General features: G+C 38.3%; 1 long non-coding RNA gene across 1 annotated transcript; it reads right to left on the reverse strand.

Annotated features, from left to right (window-relative positions):
• Positions 1-1,284: 1,284 nt before the first annotated feature.
• LOC107799510 (uncharacterized) lies at positions 1,285-9,030 on the reverse strand. The gene is made up of 2 exons (XR_001651143.2): positions 8,655-9,030; positions 1,285-1,992 (listed from the first exon to the last, which is right to left on the reverse strand). It is a non-coding gene; the product is annotated as an uncharacterized LOC107799510 (long non-coding RNA).
• Positions 9,031-19,376: the final 10,346 nt, after the last annotated feature.

The following is a 19,376-nucleotide window of genomic DNA, read 5'->3' on the forward strand; positions in this document are numbered from 1 at the left end:
CTATAATAGCCCAATTCACTTATGATATTGTCAGTTTTAGACTTCAACCCGCACATCACGCGTAACAAAGTTCTAATGGTTGATATCCCACATCTCATGTGTTTTGCCAAATTTCAGGTTTGCTTAGAATGTTATATATAATGAGATTCAACAATAAGTATATGTACGTAAAATGAGATATTGCTATCAGCAACGATAATTTGACTTAGAGGATTTACTTGTTCACCTTTGTATAAATGTGTACCACCACTGGCTGCTTAACGCCTAAGCTATTTGTTTGAATATGACAAAGAAGGTTCAAATACTTCTTTCACCACAAGAGAGAAATTTTAACGGGTAATATCTATTGTTGGGTTGGCAGTAAATAATCAGATCTTAGAAGTAACTAACTTTTTGCCCTTAGCTTGCTGAATTGGTGGCTGGTTTATCACCCTTCATAACTTATGTTTCAAAACAGATACGCTCATTTTCTACAATTTCTTTAGACCCAAATTAGAAAAGTATGCAAACATCATCTCTGCCTCTTCAATTCTACAAATCTTTCTGTAGTCAGCAATGACAATCAGAAGCTTGCATATACTGCATCTCACTACTTTGACATCATGACCAAATTTCAGGGATTTTGTCTGCAAATTATCAGCCAAGAGAAAGTCTTTGGCAATGCGCAAATTCTGCATTGCTACCAACCAAGGCATTGGCTGCAGAGCTACTGAAATGAAGTCACCAAAAGCAAATTTTCCTTTTCTTCAGTTTTATACAGCTCACAATTGCAAAGTTTGAACCAACTACAATCTATAAACCAAGAATCTTCAAACATGTACTTATGTCATACTTAAACAAGAAACTCCGGACTTTGCATATATGCTTTGACCTGCCGCAATGAAACTTTGCGACTCTTCTGGAACTTCCAGAACCAGTAGGGAAATTCCAGACTGGAAGATCCAGAATTTTCCCAGGAATTCCTATGAATAATGGAGTAGCTGACTTCATTACATAAAATCACTGTTTACATCATCTTGGCTTTTCAAGTTCCCAAAGAGGCCAAGATCTGTTAATTATTCATTCTTCTAAGTCAATTTATGAGTTAAAACTACTTTTGTCTGTTGGATACCTAGTTCAACATCAAGAAAAAGCACATGAACCAAAAGGAAAAATGAAAAAGAGAGTGTTGAGGCTAGGAATCAGATAAAAAAGCACCTTTTTTTGAAAATACTACTACTATCACGTAGTAAAAGATATTGATATGCTCTAAATCAGAATTCTCTAGCACCCACATAATACAGATTTTAAAATGGCCCACAAGAACCTATTTCACCCTTTTAATTAAGAAGGTTCCAAGAACTCCAAAATGCTAAAGGAAAAGACAGCATAGCTTGGATTTTGCGAAAACAGAATTTATGAAAGGCATTTTCAGCCGAAACAATTGAACCAACAAAACCAATATCCTTTCAAAAAGCCAGAAGAAGATTAAGTCAAGGGGTCAATAAAACGTGTCAACACCAATGAAGAAGGGTCCCAAAGGAACCAATGGTGACATAGAGTTTGATACAAATCTTAAAGGTAAAACTTTTGAGGGTCCCTTTCAGTAGAGAGGCTACTGATGTTTGTCGTTCTCTTATTGGTCCGTCTCACATTAACATCAGCTTTTTGGGGATACCATCCTACAATAATGTTTTGACATCATTGCATGCCTCACCCACATGACTGCCAACACTCACAATCCTGAACAAATATTCAATTATAGGAAGGGAAAAAATGATCTCTTTGAGCCACCAACCTTACACAGCTTAAAGAACAGATATAAAATGTTGCAAAGAAAGCAAACTAAGTCTTTGATGTGTCTATATTTTATATGAGAAGACATGTGGATTGCACATGTGTACATCTGGATAGCGCCCATATTTAGATATGATAATATTGAGTAGGGAATAAAATCTTGGAAGTGGCATCTAACAAACCAGAGATATGAGATATGCCTGTTTCAATTGATAACTGAAGCAAAAAATGGAAAAGAATATCAGAAACCATGACCATATAGGGAATAATAAAGAATATTGCTATCAGAGGCGGACCCAAGATTTCAGATAAGCGACCTCAAGGCTACCGTAAACACCTAAATATTCTTTATGATTTGTGTAGAAAACATACTGTATATTCTTAATAACTTGAAGGCAAGACTGTCATTTTAGTTTCCACCTAAGCAAATTCTTTTAGGCTCACACTATATGGGTCTGTCTTTTTGCTTTTGATAAGCTAAAACAAAAACGACTGCTTTGACTCAACTCAAATGAAAAATTTCAATTCCAAGTGATGTCATTTTTATTAATTATTGTATTAATCTTCACAAACTTCTCAGAAAAAATTTGTCTTAATCTTCAGGATAGAAGCTAGTCTCCCAAAACTTATATCTTGTTGCTATTAACGATTTAAACTTTGGCAAGACTTTACAAGATTCTACTAATTGATATTCTAAACACATACACAATTTAGCAAATTGAACTATTTATAGACTTTAGGTTAATGCAAATGCATACTTTCCGTTGAACTCCTAGACCTCGATTTAAGTACCAATCTGAGTCTCTAAATTCCTAGATGTCTAAAGTCCTTAAAGGTAAAGATACAGGCAAATAAATCCCGACACTTAAAAATTTCACCATTCATTTATTCCTTTCACTAGAAGAAATACAGCAGTAGGTAACATCTCAAAACTCAATAATCAGAAACAGACACAAAATCAATCAACTTCTCCAAAATCCCGTGTTAGAATATTTGAATGATAGCCTATGAAACAGTTCCCAAATCACTGGATTCAACAAAATCATGAAGGCATTCAAAAATTGGCTAAATATACCAAAGATAATGACCTAAGGACTACTAAGCTTTACCTATTCGATACTTCAGAAAAACAATGTCACTGCATAGCCGATGCTCGAAGCAGGGAGATGCGGTAGCAGACTGTTGAACTAAACATAACACAAAATTTGGACATCTGTGTTTTCTTTTCTTTCTTTTTCCTTTTTGAAAGTTTTAGATGCCTTAGAGAGAAAAGGGCCGGGGCCAGGGGGAGTGGGAGGGAGAAAGGCGGCTGGGGACATTAAAATTGAAAATGAAAAAACCAAAGGTTCCAATGTATTAGAATGCACGATATAAGCCCAACGGCTGAACTCCTTTGCCAGCATTTCGAAATCCGCCTGTGTTCAGTGGACCTTGTACAGAGTAAATTTTTTCCCAAAACGGATTAGATTAAACCTCCTTCGATACAACGAGGGTCCGATCTGATAGCTATACTATATGTTTTAAGCCAAACATATCATCCCAGACAAGACAATTGTTTTAGGTTTCATTTTTTCATCAGCAAACACAAGTTGTCGATGCAGAAACAAAAGCAAAGACACTACAGTACCAGGGGAATATGTCCGAATGAACAATATAGAACCTTACGAAGCCTATTCAATAAAACATTCCACATATACTACTAAACCCCTATGGAAAATGGTCATGAAAACAAGTTCCAGTAGCACATATATATCTAAACTACTTGTGAAGAATAAGAAAAAGACGTGTATTGATGACAAGAAATTTTGATGAATAAACCTACTTATAGGTCTCAAACAAAATACAATATAATATTCGTTCAATATAGGACGTTGCTAAATTAGAACTTAACACTTTGAACATTTTCAACATGCCTCCAACAAAACCAAAGCCAAGCTTCAGGTGCTGAGGCAACCGACAGAGCAGAATTGGCGCCTCACCAGACTTCAGTCGAGGTGCTGCATAAAAGCGATTAACAAGCGCACACCTGGGTTAAGGCACAAGGCCTTTAGCATGTGCATCTTTCAAGCCAAAAAAGGGGGGTTTGGGGGGGGATTAGGATCCAGGAAAGGAAAAGGAAATCTTCTGCAGGAGCAAAAGAGACAAACTCATGAGACTTGAGAAGACAATAGAGAACAAACAACTTGAGAAGATCATCAACGATCTCAAACGGAAGAAGTGCAGGAAAGAGAGATCTTCACAGAATTCTTCTTTCTTCTAATTCCTTTCTTTATTTTTTTCTTTTGGTAAACATTAGACTGCCTGCATCTTTTTTTTCCTCTATTTCTTTTCTTTTCTCTATTGGGGAAAATAGAGAATCAAGTTCTGCTGCTAAGCCTCCATTTCTTGTTTTCTTCTTCTCCTAGTGCGCTTCTTCTTTCTATGGCCTGTGGAAGCCTCTGTCATTTTTTTTTTCTTTTCGGGAAAGAGATAACTATTTATAGTTAAGAGACATAAAGTGATTTGTCTTTTGATGATAATCAGAAAACTCAAAAAACTTAATTAATATACACCAAGATGGTGTTAGGTTTATTATAAAAACATTAAATAGAAGGATGCATAAGCTCCCCAAGAACCAAGCTAATCGTCTATACAGTAAGGAACTTCCTGTTTAGACCAAAAGAGCACTAGGAAAAACAGAGGATTATAATTTAACAATGAATGTCCAGTTCCCTCAAACGTTATCATACTCCTCTCTCTCTGCATTTCTAGAAATTTATTGCACGGAGCGGTTCTCCATAACTTTCTCCTATCACATTTAGCTTATCCAATCTCCAACTCACCAGTACTCTTTTCTCGAGAAAAAAACAATGGATGTTGAAAATGAAGAACATCATGGCTCATAGTTTTGTTGCAGACTTACAATAGGTGATCCACGCGTTCATCATGATTTTTACACGTGAACACCAATTGACCACTATGCATCTCCTTCTTCTTGGGTTGTTAAAATTGGCTTTGAACTCAAGTAAGGTCGTTGAGTTGTTAAAATTGCTCTCGACATTGCATACCATGTAAAAAGTACCTCTTAGGTACCTCCATTTTCCATGTTGTTGACCAAATGGATATTGTACACCTTCATCAAGTAAGAAGTTATAGATGTCGTCATGTCGTTACTTAAAAACATTTTCATTAGGAGCTAAATTTGGATTAGTATATAAAAGATTTGGACTAGAGCAAGAAACTAGGTTAAAATAAGTATTAGGTTAGAGTGGAATGAGAATTTGAGAGTGAGCAGAGAAGTAGGATTCCAATCCTAAACCTAAACCTAATATAGGAGCAAGTGAAGAATTAGGATCCCAATTTAACCCAAACCATAGACGTAGTCCTTATTCTAATCTAAGTCCTAATCCAAGTCCTTGTAGTAACACAGGTCTAAATCCTAAACCTAATATTTGTTCCTAATTCTAGCACCCAGTTCTACTTCTAATTCTGATCCTACTACTATCATGGGAAACTTACTCTATTCATCAGCTTCAGCTTTAGAAAAGCAGCTATTTGGTCTGAATGGAGCTCCAAACAAACTTGGTTCCAAAAGACAGCATGACCCACAAATAATTACAGGACCAAAGCCGATAAAATCAGCACATGTGATACTATGTGTGACTAAAGATAAAAAAGTCAAATTTTCTGAAGATGGAATTTCTCTCATTCATAATGTTGTAACATAGCCATAGTTTCATTTGGAGGCAGAAGCCAATATGGTAACCAACTACCCATATGGCATTGTTTCATGGAATGTGATTCACTCAAGAATGAATATTAATCTTCAAAAAATGGAGTTTAGGCCTATCTTAACTCCAAAAGCTAGCTATGAGAATTGCCCAAGCCCATAAAAGGAGACAACAGTCCTTTCTCTCAACCAATATGGAAAATTCTGACACTGCACCCTCCACCTATGCCCCAGACCTGAACATTGTGGATAACATAACATGGGGGCCCAACATTGAGAAACACAACAATAAAGATGAGTTTGGCTCTAATACCATGTAAAGAAAATGGACCTTGGGCCTAATTCAATCTCAAAAGCTAGCTCATGAGATGAGAATTGTCCCAAACCAAACAAGGAGAGAACAATGTACTCCTTCAACGAATATCTAACAGAAACAAGAAAAGCACATCTATTTAATGGCTTGTTAATATGAATCCTAATAGCAATTACAACGAAAGTGTGATGCGCCTCATGTATTAACAAATATTGACTAGAGCCATTTCAAACCTTAATTTCATATCATGTATATGAAAGGAGAAAGAAAAATATATATCTTTGTTTCTTTAGGAACAAGCTCTGAGTGAGGTGACATAACAAATGTTAAGATATTTGAAAGAAAAAAATTTAGTTGGGTGTTTGATATATAATCAAGTTATAGTATATCAAATATACTCAAAGGGAAAGAGTAGCATATTCTCTTTAAAAGATATTTGAAAGAGAAGGAAGACCAAAGAACATGAGGACCCATACCTCATGCATGCTAAAAAGGTCTAAGAACGTATATTAATAATATAGATAAATGAGAAAGTGAGGATGAAGAAGCAAAAGTCTATTTCTATCCTATGAGGCGGGGACAAGGGCACAATTGTTTAAGGAACAAAATAAAGCTGTAACAGATATAGGAATGTCATAATTATGAGACTGAGGTGGGATAGTCATTGTGAAGCGGTGTGCATGATTTAAAAAATGATGCAAAACAAAAGTAAAATGCACCCTTGCCTGACACCAAAAGATTTTTTAGCATCAAGAGGGGGATTTTTTCATTAACTTATTCTCCACCCCACCACTCCAATCTTCCATTAGTGAAATGCGGTAATTCAAACCACCCGACCTTTCCAATCTTCTATCCTGTGAACCATCACGTGGAATGGTACTATTACCTCAATCCTTGAAGGTCCAGATGCAGCAGCTCCTAACTCCCATCAGGGCTAACCACCTCCTAATAACACAGAAATTGTTAGCACTGTCACACCTACTCTGCAACTTCATAATACCATGGTAAAGAAGTTTTCAGCTGTAAACCCCTAGAGACAAAATTCTCAACCCCGTGGATTTGGCAATAAAATACTTTGAGATTCATCAAGTACCTAATACTATGAAGATAAGCTATATCCGGATAGATATAAAAGGGGGGATCCACCGATAGTTTGACAGTTCTATGATAGATTATGGTGGGTAATTTGTACGAAGACATCATTTGTGATGTTTATAGAAGGTCTGGAAACACTAGATTTCTGGATAGAGATTGACAAATTCAGTGAGCTCAGTAGGCCAATGACGTGGAAGCTTATCTATAGAAGTTTGAAGAACTGAGGTCTTACATGCTCATTAAAAGACCCTTCATTCATGTGAATCCAATTCCTGTTTCAATTAGAGACTAATGCCTAGGATATTTAACCTAATAGTACCTATAAAAAAGATAAGGATATCTAATCCAACAATTCTAACAGATCGTAAGAAGGAGCAAAGTAGCACGAGGAATCTATCAATGGGATTAACAAACTTCTACTCCATAGTCCAATTACCCTCCAATAACAAATCTGAACACCAAGCACCTACACAACGGTTCCTCAGCCATATTTCCATACTATCGAGTCTTCCACTTACAAACCTTTTCAACTTTCTGTAACCTTACATACAATCGACCAAGAGAATAGAAGTTAGAAGTACTTTATCGATGCAAGCAAAAACCCCTCAATGCCAATGAAGGAGGGGATAGCAGAAAATATTGGGGAGGTTGATGCAGAGGCAATTCAAGAGAGCGTGACACTGAATGGTGTCCACGGGTGTCAAATTCCCCCATGACCATCCAAATTGTTCGAACCACTAAGAGGTGGGCATAAAAGCAGCTCAAATTCAGGGTTATTCTTGGCAATATGGCCATGCAAGTTACTACGGGCAATGATCACATTCACAGGACCTTATGGTCAAAAATTCAGTAAATATGTGTCAATAATAGCTTTCTAGAAAACAATACGCACTTATACAAGAAGCTGACCCACTTGAAAATAATGCAAACTATACATCAACTTGGGAGAAGACGTAAAACCTTAGAACGCACACAGCCCTAGAGCCAAACCTAAACAGGCAATAGGCTGACACATGACTTATACCATCAGCTACAATCGAACTTGTTGAGATATGCAAGGTGAATCTTTCATTTTCAATTTCAGAATGCATAAGGTTAACCTCAAGTTAGAAATGGATTGATTGACCTCTATTCCCCGATTATGTTAGACTTGTGACGTAACCAAGTGTCCTTCTGGTGATGATAAGGGAGAATCAACGGGTACTAGGTGGGCTCACAGAAGGAAATGGCTGCTTAAACTTTTTCAGCAATGTGTTATTCAAGTGTTCTCCATTGCAACAGCCAACAAGTATATAAACTCTATGAACTGACGGAGTAAAAAAGATTTACACAATGAAGTCACTTAAAAGGCAACAGCAGGTAGCTCTCTACACAAACATAAATTAGTAACCTTAAGAAAATGGAAAGCAATCTTCTATAAGGTGAAAGTACACTGATAATGTAAAATATGTTTACACTGTAAGGGCATATAACTTAAACTCTTGCAACAAAGCTGAACAAAGAGAATCCCCTATAATCTGTTTGATTTCTAGTTTGTTAGAGTCAGTTAAAACTTAAAAAGAATTTCTAGCTGGAGCATGTCAGCTCTCGGCTCCATAAATTGAGGTTACAATCACACGAACTTCCATTTTAGCTTCTTATAATTGTTCCTTATTTCTTTTACTCGCAATCAGTAATCACAAGTTCACAACAATCACGTATCCATATTGCTTCATAAATTCATCCATAAACATTAAACTAATGAGATAAAATAGAATTTACCATTTGTTGGTTCGGTTTCTGCTGATTGAGGAATTACAACTGAGGAACAACGACATCAGTTATCAACACTTTACCCCGTGTAAACACCTTAAAATTGTATCATTTGCTTCTTAGATTGCTCCAGTTTGGAGAGAGCGGCTGTTATTGAACAACTTTTTTGGCTTTTTTTCTCGTTTTCTGAACTAAAATGCGTTTTTCTTCGTTAATGGCATGAGGCCCATTGCCCAATTGTTGAGCGATTGATTCTGTTTTCATTTTTCCTTCTTTCTTTTTTTTTTAGCCGCCAACCCCATCGTTTGGTTTTAGGTATCAAAACTCACTCTAATGTCTGAACCATAGAAATATGACTCTGATTTAACTATCAAAATGCACATGAAATATCAGAAAAGTGAAATTCAAGTATTCTTATTCTACGTACTAGATATATAAAATATGATTAAAACTCAAGCATTTTTTAGTTGTAAAATTATCAGAAAATAGCAATCGAATTTCATAATTATATTTAATCCAATATCAGGGTGAAGAGAACTTTTGACTGTGTAAATTGGTTTGAAAATTATTTATCTTTTAGTAACAATTAATAAATAGATACTTTCTTTAAAGGGATATTGTTAATCTTGTGACTCAATAATTTTTTTGGTACTGTATAGTTGCCTAATTTTATTTATGACCATGAAATTTCTACGTACTAGAGATATTAAGTTGTGATCCATGTTAGAAACCATGTCCAGGCTACATACTTATTCTGTTGGGACCCACCGAGGTCATTGTTGTTGTTGAATTATTTGCTTACATTACAATTACATACTCAGTCATACGCATTCATTTGTATATCATATCTTAGTCTCTGTCAACATTTATTGATACATCACATCATCATTTTTGGGATGATTTTGCATGACATTGTAAGCCCGTGAGACTGGAGAGATTGATGACTTAGTGAGGTCGAGGGCTTGATGGTGAGGATGTTTATAGGATCGGGCTGCACGCCGTATCATATTTTATTGATTTATGCCAGGATTGGCTTGTTATAGCGCTTGGGCTGAAGGAGCCCCTCCGGAGTCTGTACACACCCCCAGTGAGCGTAGGTACCTACTGAGTGCGAGTGCCGAGTGATTGGGAGGATTGAGTGACTGTGAGGACTGAATGGTTGTGAGGACTGAGTGACTATGAGGACTAAGTGACTGGGAGGACTGAGTGAATTGATACTCTGAGAGTATGCTTATGGTTTTATCACTGAGTTGCATCACATTCGACATGCATACTTGACATACAGGCATAGAGATGCATTTTTCTTATGTTGTACGGTATCACGTCATTCATGACTTCTCATACATATTGACATATAGGCATAGAGATATATTTTTCTCATGCCATTTGAAAATGAAATATTTACCTGTTGAAAGATTTTGGAAAAAAACACAGTTTTACAAAACGTACTCATATTTTGGTGATTTTGGTAAAAGATTTGGGTTTTTGCTGATATACTTGGAAAGCGACCTATTTTTCTAGAACTATGAACGAGCTTAGATTTTTATCTCTAAGCTACTTCTTTTATTACTTCCATTATGTTGTTATGAATTGTTGATGGCTATTGGTGTTGGTCCCCGACCTGTGTTCCAGCTTGTCACTACTTTCAATTTAAGGTTAGGTTTGTTACTTATTGAGTATATGGGGTCGGTTGTACTCATACTACACTTCTGCACCTTGCGTGCATATATTGGATGTTGATGTTGATGTGATCGACGGGAGCGAGATTTGAAGACGTACCTGCATTCTGGTTGTAGCTGCCTCTTGTTCACGGTAGCCTTAGATTTATAAAAATATGTTTATGTACATTTCGAACAGATGATGTATTTATTTCATACCAGCTTTGTAAATTCTAATCTTAGAAGCTCATGATTTGTACTACCAGTTCTTAGGAAATTCTTGTATAAAACCAGTTTTATTATCATTTCTTTTCTTAATAAATCTCATTTAAATTAGATAGTTGTTAATTGGCTTACCTGACGGGTTTGGTTAGGTGCCATCACGACTAGGTAGATTTTGGGTCATGACAGACAACCACTCCCATTATCACCCCTCCTAATTGGATTATCCCTTTTGAACTCATGTGTGATGCTAGTGACATAGCGATTGGAGTTGTTTTGGGGCAAAGCATCAACAAGATTTTTCATCCGGTCTACTATGCTAGTAAGACCATGAATGGTGCACAATTCAACTATATCGTTACGTATAAAGAACTCCTTGCCATTGTATTTGCAATTGAGAAGTTTCGCTCGTACTTAATGGGTGCAAAAATTATTGTCCATATTATGCGGCACTTCGTTATCTTATGAGCATGAAAGATTCTAAAGCTCAGTTGATGAGATGGGTGCTTTTGTTTTAAGAGTTTGACATTGACATCCAAGATTAAAAAGGAAGTGAAAACCAAGTGGCGGACCATTTCTCTCGTTTGGTGGAGAAAGGGTGGCCGCATGATGGCCTTGAAATCAATGACTCCTTCCCTGATGAGCAACTTTTGGCTATTTCAATGAAGAAGGTGCCATGGTTTGCGGATCTAGCAAATTTCCTTGTGTGTGGAATCATCCCGGATGAGTTCTCTTCAAACCAAAGGTAGAAGCTCAAACGGGATTGTCAAGATTATTATTGGGATGAACCGTACCTTTTCCGGATTTGCACGGATGTGGTGATTAGAAGATGTGTACCAGAAGAAGAGCAAGGTGAAATTCTTGGGGCTTGTCATTCTTCTCCATATGGTGGTCATCATGGTGGAGCATGAACGACATCCAAAGTGCTAAGTTACGGTTTCTATTGGACCACTCTTTACAAAGATGCAAGGAATTTAGTGAAAAGATATGATGAATATCAAAGGGCCGGTGGAATCTCGAAGAAAAATGAAATGCCTCTCACTACCATTTTGGAGATTGATATCTTTGAAGTGTGGGGTATTGACTTCATGGGTCCTTTCGTGAGTTCTTGTGGAAATACTTATATCTTGGTCGCGGTTGATTATGTGTCTAAATGGGTTGAGGCCATTGCTCTACCCAACAATGAGGCAAGAAGTGTGGTAGCGTTCTTTAAGAAGAATATTTTCACAAGGTTTGGTACTCTGAGAGCTATCATAAGCGATGGGGGTCGCATTTTTGCAACAAGGCTTTTGACACTTTACTTAGAAAGTATGGTGTTACTCATAAAGTCAAGACTCCTTATCATCCACAAGCAAGCGGTCAAGTGGAAGTCTCCAACCGGGAGATAAAGAGTATTTTGTCCAAAACAGTGAATGTTAACTGGACGGATTGCTCCAAGAAGCTTGATGATGCATTATGGGCTTATCGGACGGCTTACAAGACACCTATAGGAATATCGCCATACCAGTTGGTGTTTGCAAAAGCTTGTCATCTTCCAGTGGAACTTGAGCACAAAGCCATGTGGGCTCTAAAGAAGTTGAATCTTGATTAGGATGTAGCCGCTAACTTGAGGGTTGCACATTTGAATGAATTAGATGAGTTCTGGTATTATGCTTATGCAAGTTTGTCCTTGTACAAAGAAAAGATGAAATATCTTCATGACAAATACATTTTGAACAAAGAGTTCAAGGTGGGCGATCTCGTATTGTTGTTCAACTCGAGGTTGAGGATGTTTCCTGGAAAGCTAAAGTCTAAATGGAGTAGCCCTTTTGAAATTGTGGGTGTGACGCCCTTTGGTGCATTGGACTTGAAGAACAAAAACGATGAGGTATTCTGAGTCAATGGTCACCGGGTAAAGCACTATTTGGGAAAAGTTGGTGATGGCCACGTCGTGGCGGTGATTCATTTTAACTCATGGTATTTTGCGTCGTGTCGCGACATTAAATCAGACACTTCTTGGGAGGCAACCCATGTTTCTTTTTCTTTTCTTTGTTTATTTTGTAGTTAGGTGTTATTTTTGTGCTAAATTGATTTAAAGTGTGCTACAGGGATGAGTGTGCTTTACAGGAATTGTGGACAGAAATCTGGTTAAGTGTTGAAAGAATTGTAGACCGCAGTTGCATCGTGCGGACCACACAATTATGGTTTCTGCAACAAAAGTGCTTTGCGGTGGCACAATTAACTTGCGGTACGCACAACTGGAAGATGGAAAATGACAACTCTCTGAAGTTGGTCTGTCAGAAAAATGGCCGATCTTCGGCCGCAACACAAAATCTGCGGTCCGCAATAAGAATCTACGGCCGCACACAAAAATCTGCGGACCACAGACAAAATGATGTTTCAGCTTACCAGGTAAGAGAGTGCAGTCCGCAATTGAAATTATGTGGCCGCACTCACTCTTCTTTCCCTTAGAGACTCGATACGTATAAATAGAGGGTTAGGGTTACTGTTACCCTTTTCCCTCTATGAGCAAATACACGGCACTAAAATTGAAATTTGGTGACTCATCTGCACACAAGCCTAGAAATTGTTGATAACTCATCCCTTGCACTCATTCATATCTGGTATGCTTCAATTACTTGTTAGAAATTTTCATTTTTTTAGTTTAAATTATAGCTTTTTAAGTATTTTTTAGGTCATCTGTCATAGAACTCAATTGTACAACCATGTGGGGGTAAATCTGTAGTGGGTCAACTAGTACTGCTAATTGGCGACTAGGTAAATATATTTTCATGCTTTGAAGTTGTTACCATGTCAAAATATGTGCAAACAATTGCAAGCCCTAGATAAAAATACTCATTGTTCGTAATTGTTTGAATCTTGCGGCCGCAAAGAAATTTGTGCGGTCTGTAGAAGTTGAGTCTAGGGCAACTTTAGATAAGCATGAGTTTGTGGCTGCAAGAAAAATTTTGCGGACTATAGAATTTCGATTGCGGCCGCAAAATAGTTGTGCATAGTTGTGGTTCAATGTTAGGCCGCAAGACAAAATATGTTGTCCACAGAAAACATGTTGTAGTCGCACATCAACCAATTCTCTGTCATCAGAGAGTTGGCATATTTTTGGTTTATGAGTTACGGTCACAATGAAAAATGTGCGGACCGCAATCCTCATCTGCGGCCGCAAAAGCAAACTGTGTGGTCCACAAGGCCCTTTCTGCGGCCGCAATGAGAAATGTGCAGATCGCAGATCCCTACCCTGCAACCATGTTTCAATTGCGTTCCTCACTGTGTCTTCTAGTGTGTCCTTACATTCATTGTATGTCTGAACTTGAATTACAACTAACAATTGCCTTTGCTTGGTATAGAAAATGGTTTGATCTAGAGGCAGAGGCGACACTTCGAAAGGAAGGGGAGACCCTTCTCGGGGATGAGGGTAGAGACCCTTACCTTGTGCCCAACATCATGAAATCAAAAAGAAAATAGCTGCCGGGAGAGGGAGAGGTATAGACCTTTTTTAGACCAGTTCTTATGTCCCATCTAGGGACGTATCAGAGGTCAACTCAGCCTCTGTTCAAGAACAACCAGTAATGCAGTCCAGGCCTTCAGGGAGGTTTCAATTGAGGGATGAGTTGTCATCATCACATAGCCCTTCCGAGGGCTCGGAAAGTGCTAGTCAGGCTTATGAGCCTTCCACTACACCTATCCCCAAGGAACCAGAGACATCAGTTTAGGACATCCCCAATTATGGCAGAAGGGGAGATGCTACAGTTACCAGCCTTGAAAGGTCAAAGAAGAAAAAGATATGGGAGGACCGGTTTGTTAGCTTGGATGCCTTCTCCAGCTTCCGTGAATGATGGCCAGTGAGGTCACTCACTCTTGAGCTACAGTTTCAGTTGAAAGTTCTGGAGAGGTATAACCCTGTAGTATTGAGACAGTTTAGAGAATGCAATAGGTGGATGTTGTTTACTCAGAGCGTGGTAGATGCTAAGGAGTACCTTGTCCGGGAATTCTATGCCAATGTGGTGCATATCAAGAAAGGGAAAAGGGTGACGAAAGTGAGAAACCTCAAAGTGATATTTGATCAGCACACATTGAACACATAGGATTTGATGATATCGAGCCAACATAGTACTTAGAGAAGTGTGCACTTGGGTATGCAGCTCGTCCTTTGCTAGCATAGATTCTAGTAGCTCCTGGGCCGCCACCACCATGGATCACAGCGGGGGTTTCTATTCATAGGAGCACTTTGTGCTTTGAGGCAAAGGGGTGGCAAACCTTTATATGTAGCATACTAGACACGTGCCAAAATGAGACATATCTTTCGATACCTCGGGCAGTTCTAGTTGCCTCCATCATGGCCGAGTACCCTATCAATGTGGGTGTTGTGACATCTTTGTGATCACTCGGCAAACTGACACGTCCTACCCGTATCCCAACACTATTACAGAGTATCTCATGGATGCGAGGGTAGAGCCGAGGGACTTTGATACAAAGGTGCGGGTGAAGAAGCCTTTCTCATGGTACTCATTGATCGGTGCACATAACCCTAAGAGAAAGGGTTAGTCGTCTACAACCATAGGCCAGTCCTATAAGCCATCGGTGGTAGTTACAGAGGCAGTTGATGTTCCATCCACTTCAGCCGAGCCTTCATCTAGTGCCACAGCCATGCCTCCACCACCATCTTCAGTTCCTACTGCAGTTCCTGCCACATGTTCCACCTCGGCTTTGAAGCAGGTGCCCATTCCTACTGCTCCACTTTCTACGTTGCGAGTCTCCTAGACATTGGCGAGCCTCAACAACTGGATGTGCAGACTGCCACTGCAAAGTTGTCTGACTTATCCAGTATTATTGCAACACAATCTTCTATTCAGGCACCTCAGATTCCCCCGACTGTGGAAGAAATATTGAAGAAGCTCCTAGAGAACCAGAACACCATCATAGCTACCCTGGTACAACACGGGTTAGTGATCAAAGAGTTGGGCAAAGAAGTCAAGAAATGAGAAAGTCCTAGGCCTCCAAGAAGTCAGTGGACAAGGTCCGGAGATAGGTTACCAAGCTTGTTCCAGCCAGAGATATCCCCTTCGACATGCTGATTGACCCACACCCTTCAGTCCCAAATGCTACATCACCATCAACACCGGTAAAACCAGCTAGCCAGTCTGAAGAGCCAGACTCTGCTGCCGACACTGCTGAGGAAGTACGTAGATGTTCACCAACCCAGTCACTCCCAGAATTGAGGATGATGAGATCCAGTTGGAAGAGACTGAGAGTGGTGACATTGTTGGGGGCACAGAGATGTCCAAGGAGCCATAGAGAGTCTTCCTCACTCTTTCCCTTCCTTTACTCTTATTTTGTTAAGCATTGGGGACAATGCTTATTTTTATTCGGGGGGGAGGGGAGTTTATTTGATCTTATTTGATGATTCTGATACATTTAGCTTGTAATAACTTGATACTATTTTGTTTTTCTTCTCTCATTATGTATATATCTTCTCTTTCTCTCTCATTATGTATATTCGTTATGTTGTCGATAGTTTTTTGCTTTTTAGCTTCCTTATGTTTGTTTTCTTATTAGTTAGTGTTTAATTTAGTAGCTTCTTTTTGAATTAGTATCTTCTTTTTGATTTAGTAGCTTCTTTTTATATTTTAGTAGATAATAATCCTTTGGTTTTCTTAATGCCACGGTTCTTTCCAAAGGTAGCGGGTGACTTGTCCCAATGATATATGGCGTGACAACCTTCTTAAGGAAATGAGTCTGTTTTGTGTTTAGGTAATAATAGTAGTAGTAATGAATAACAAGACCTAATTAAGTCATGCTCGAAGAGTCAAATATGTTTCATTTGGTACCAACATACTTAACTACGTGCTTATTGTTAGAAATAAGGTTTTTGAAAGAAATAGCTCTAGTTAGTGACTTTGTGACTCTTGTGTTGACTTAGGAAACCATCGAGTGGTTTAATCGAACCATAGTGATTTTCAGTCTTGAATGTGGTCGTTGTGGGCCCTTGAATCTATCCTCTTTAACAATCCAGTTGTGTGTGAGGTGAGTTGTTTTGCTGTTAGTCCAAGTACCCGTGCAAAAGGTCTAGAACTTGCCCCGAATGTGTTTCAAGGTGAAATCCTAAGTTTTGCCTGGCTTGAAAACTGATTGTAGGCTTTCCATGGCCCGTTTAAGCTTTTTATTGCCTACCAATGATGTCATCCCTAGTCAACCTCTTCGAGCCGTTAGCCTTTCTCATTCGAAATCCATGTTACAAGCCTTTACCCATTCTATTGTGACCCTCTCTTGGTACCCGAGCTTTACATAACACTCATGTGAAACAAATGGCTAAAAACATAAGTTTGGGCGAGAGACGAGGAAATTGAAAAAAGGTATCAACGCACAAAAAGAGAAAAAAGAAATGATGAGAAGAAAAGGCAAAAAGTAAAGAAAAGAACTAAAAGAAAAATGCAACAAAATGAATAAGTAGAAGAGTTGAAGGGATTCAAAGAAAGGAAATGATCCCAAACATAGAGAAATATGAATGTAATGATCAAGAAAGAGTGATGTTATGTCTCTCTAATCTTCCAAGGAAAAGAAAGTGCCTTAAGGAATTGGCAAAGTGTGAGCCGAAAAATGAATGATGGAGTGCTTAAGGAAGGTGTAACTACTTTGTATCCAACCCTAATCCAAAAGCCTTCATTACATCCCGAAAGAAGTCATATTTGATCTCGAGCCGAGTGAGCTTACATTAGTGGCGATCTATATGAGGGGCAAGCCTATGGTACTTGAAGCCGTACTTGCGACATTCTCTTGAGAGAGATGAGTGAACCTTTCATAAATCTTTGGATTAAGTACTAAAATTCTTAAGTAAGCTAGGAAAATGGAGAGTAGAGGAGGAGGAGTTTGGGATCCACAATGACCTACATGAGAGAGCGAGTGTCCTTGATGAGTAAAGTCAACTCTTGATGCTCAAATGTCATTTTAGAACTATATGCGCATGAATGTTTAACTTGTCACCTTGTTGATAATACATAAGCAATGTGGGTAATTGTTGGTCCCTACTGATGTGTGGATGGCTTACCTTCGACTCACTGAAATGACCCTTAATTTGTGGAGGTGGGAACTAATTTATTTGCTTGAGGACAAGCAAATACTTAAGTTTGGGGAAGTTGATAACTGGAAATTTTGACTTTTATTAACGCCTTTTAGCTTTTGTTTTAGTCTAAAAGCATTGAATTGTGTTCCCGAAACTAATAAAATATGAAAAATTGCAGGAATACTGGAAGTTGGACTCCCGAGATAAAACTCGACTCAAAAAGAAGTAATCTAAACACAAGGCAATAAAGGGCACAAAAGTATGCAATGTGCGGTCCGCAGAATTCCACCTACACCCGCAAACAAGGAAGCAAAATCCAGCAGACATTTGTGCAAATTGCGGACCGCACATGAATTATGTGATCGCAAGAGCTGGGCTAGGATCCAATATCAGAGAGTGTGAAAATTTTCAAGTCCCGGACCCCTGAGAATTGCAGACCGCACAAGAATTGTGCGGCCATAGAAGAAGCGTCTTGCGACCGTAGGCATAAATGTGCGGACCGCAGAAGAATGACTTGCGACCACAGACATAATTGTGTGGACAGCAAAAGATTGCCTCTTGGATGCAGTTCAGAAATGTGCGGCCTCAAAACTTCAATTCCTATCAAGATGAAGAAATCTGCGGACCGCACATGAAATTGTGCGGCCGTAGAACCTCCCGAGGGGCATATTTATCTGAGATTTTCATACAAGTATAAATAGAAAAGTTTCACAAAATTAGGTTAAGTTTTAACATCATAAATTATGGTAGTCGTTTTTCTTTGCTTCTTTTGGAAGTTTACTATATTTTGGTGTATTTTACAATAGATTTTATTATTTTAAGCTTACATTATGAGTTTAATTAGTCTTTCTTCTTGTTTTTCTTCAAACCCAAGCATGAGTAGATAGATGTTTACTAGGATTGTGACCCAACCCTAGTGTGTAAACCTTATGGGTATCTAATTTAGTTCTTGTTTATGATTGGGTGTTTATTATTTAGCCTAGTTCATGCTTTAATTTGTGGAATTAATGGTTACAAATATTAGTTCATGCCTATTTGACTTAGTCTCTACTTAAGAAAGAAAGACTTAATCTAGAAAAACTTGACTAACAAGAAATTGGGTCAATCGAGAGATTGATTAACCCAATTAAAGGGTTCAACCTAGAGATAGTAATAACCCGACTTGAACTTTTATCAACTATTTTGTGTGATACTCATTTGGTCTTGAGACAGCCAAATTGGGCAAAGCCACTCTCTGACCGAGAGGTATTGAGTAGGTAATTGCGAGTTGATAGCTATAATACACCCCGATCAACAAACCAAGCATTAAGGTCTTTATCCCATTAGGCAAACACCTAGGTAATGGTCACAGTCCTAGGCCTTTTACCCATTTGAAAAACCTCAAAAACAACTATTCCTGGTCTTCATTTTTTATTCTGCAATCGTTAGTGTAAATTTAAAAATAGAAAAAAAACCTTTTTTGGTGAAGTGCAAATCAAGATAATTCAATCACGCGCATTAGAATATATATACCCCTAACTCATATCTTAACTCCTTGTGGATTCGACCCCGACTCTTAGTTGGGTTTTATTATTATAAACGGTCGTTTCATACTTCGTTTGAGGTGTGCAATTGGACGCGATCAACACTCTACTTTGCGAACTTCTTCGTTATCTTCTACCACCTCAAAATGTTCCCAAATATTTAAGCGCACTTTAGGAGCACAAAGTATGATTGAACTTGAACCTAACAAAAATGATACCATACTTCACTTGATAATTGTAATTTTGTAGTGGCTACCGTAAATAATTGATA

The sequence above is a fragment of the Nicotiana tabacum genome, chromosome 2, assembly GCF_000715075.1.
Source record: "Nicotiana tabacum cultivar K326 chromosome 2, ASM71507v2, whole genome shotgun sequence".
NCBI classification, from domain to species: domain Eukaryota; kingdom Viridiplantae; phylum Streptophyta; class Magnoliopsida; order Solanales; family Solanaceae; genus Nicotiana; species Nicotiana tabacum.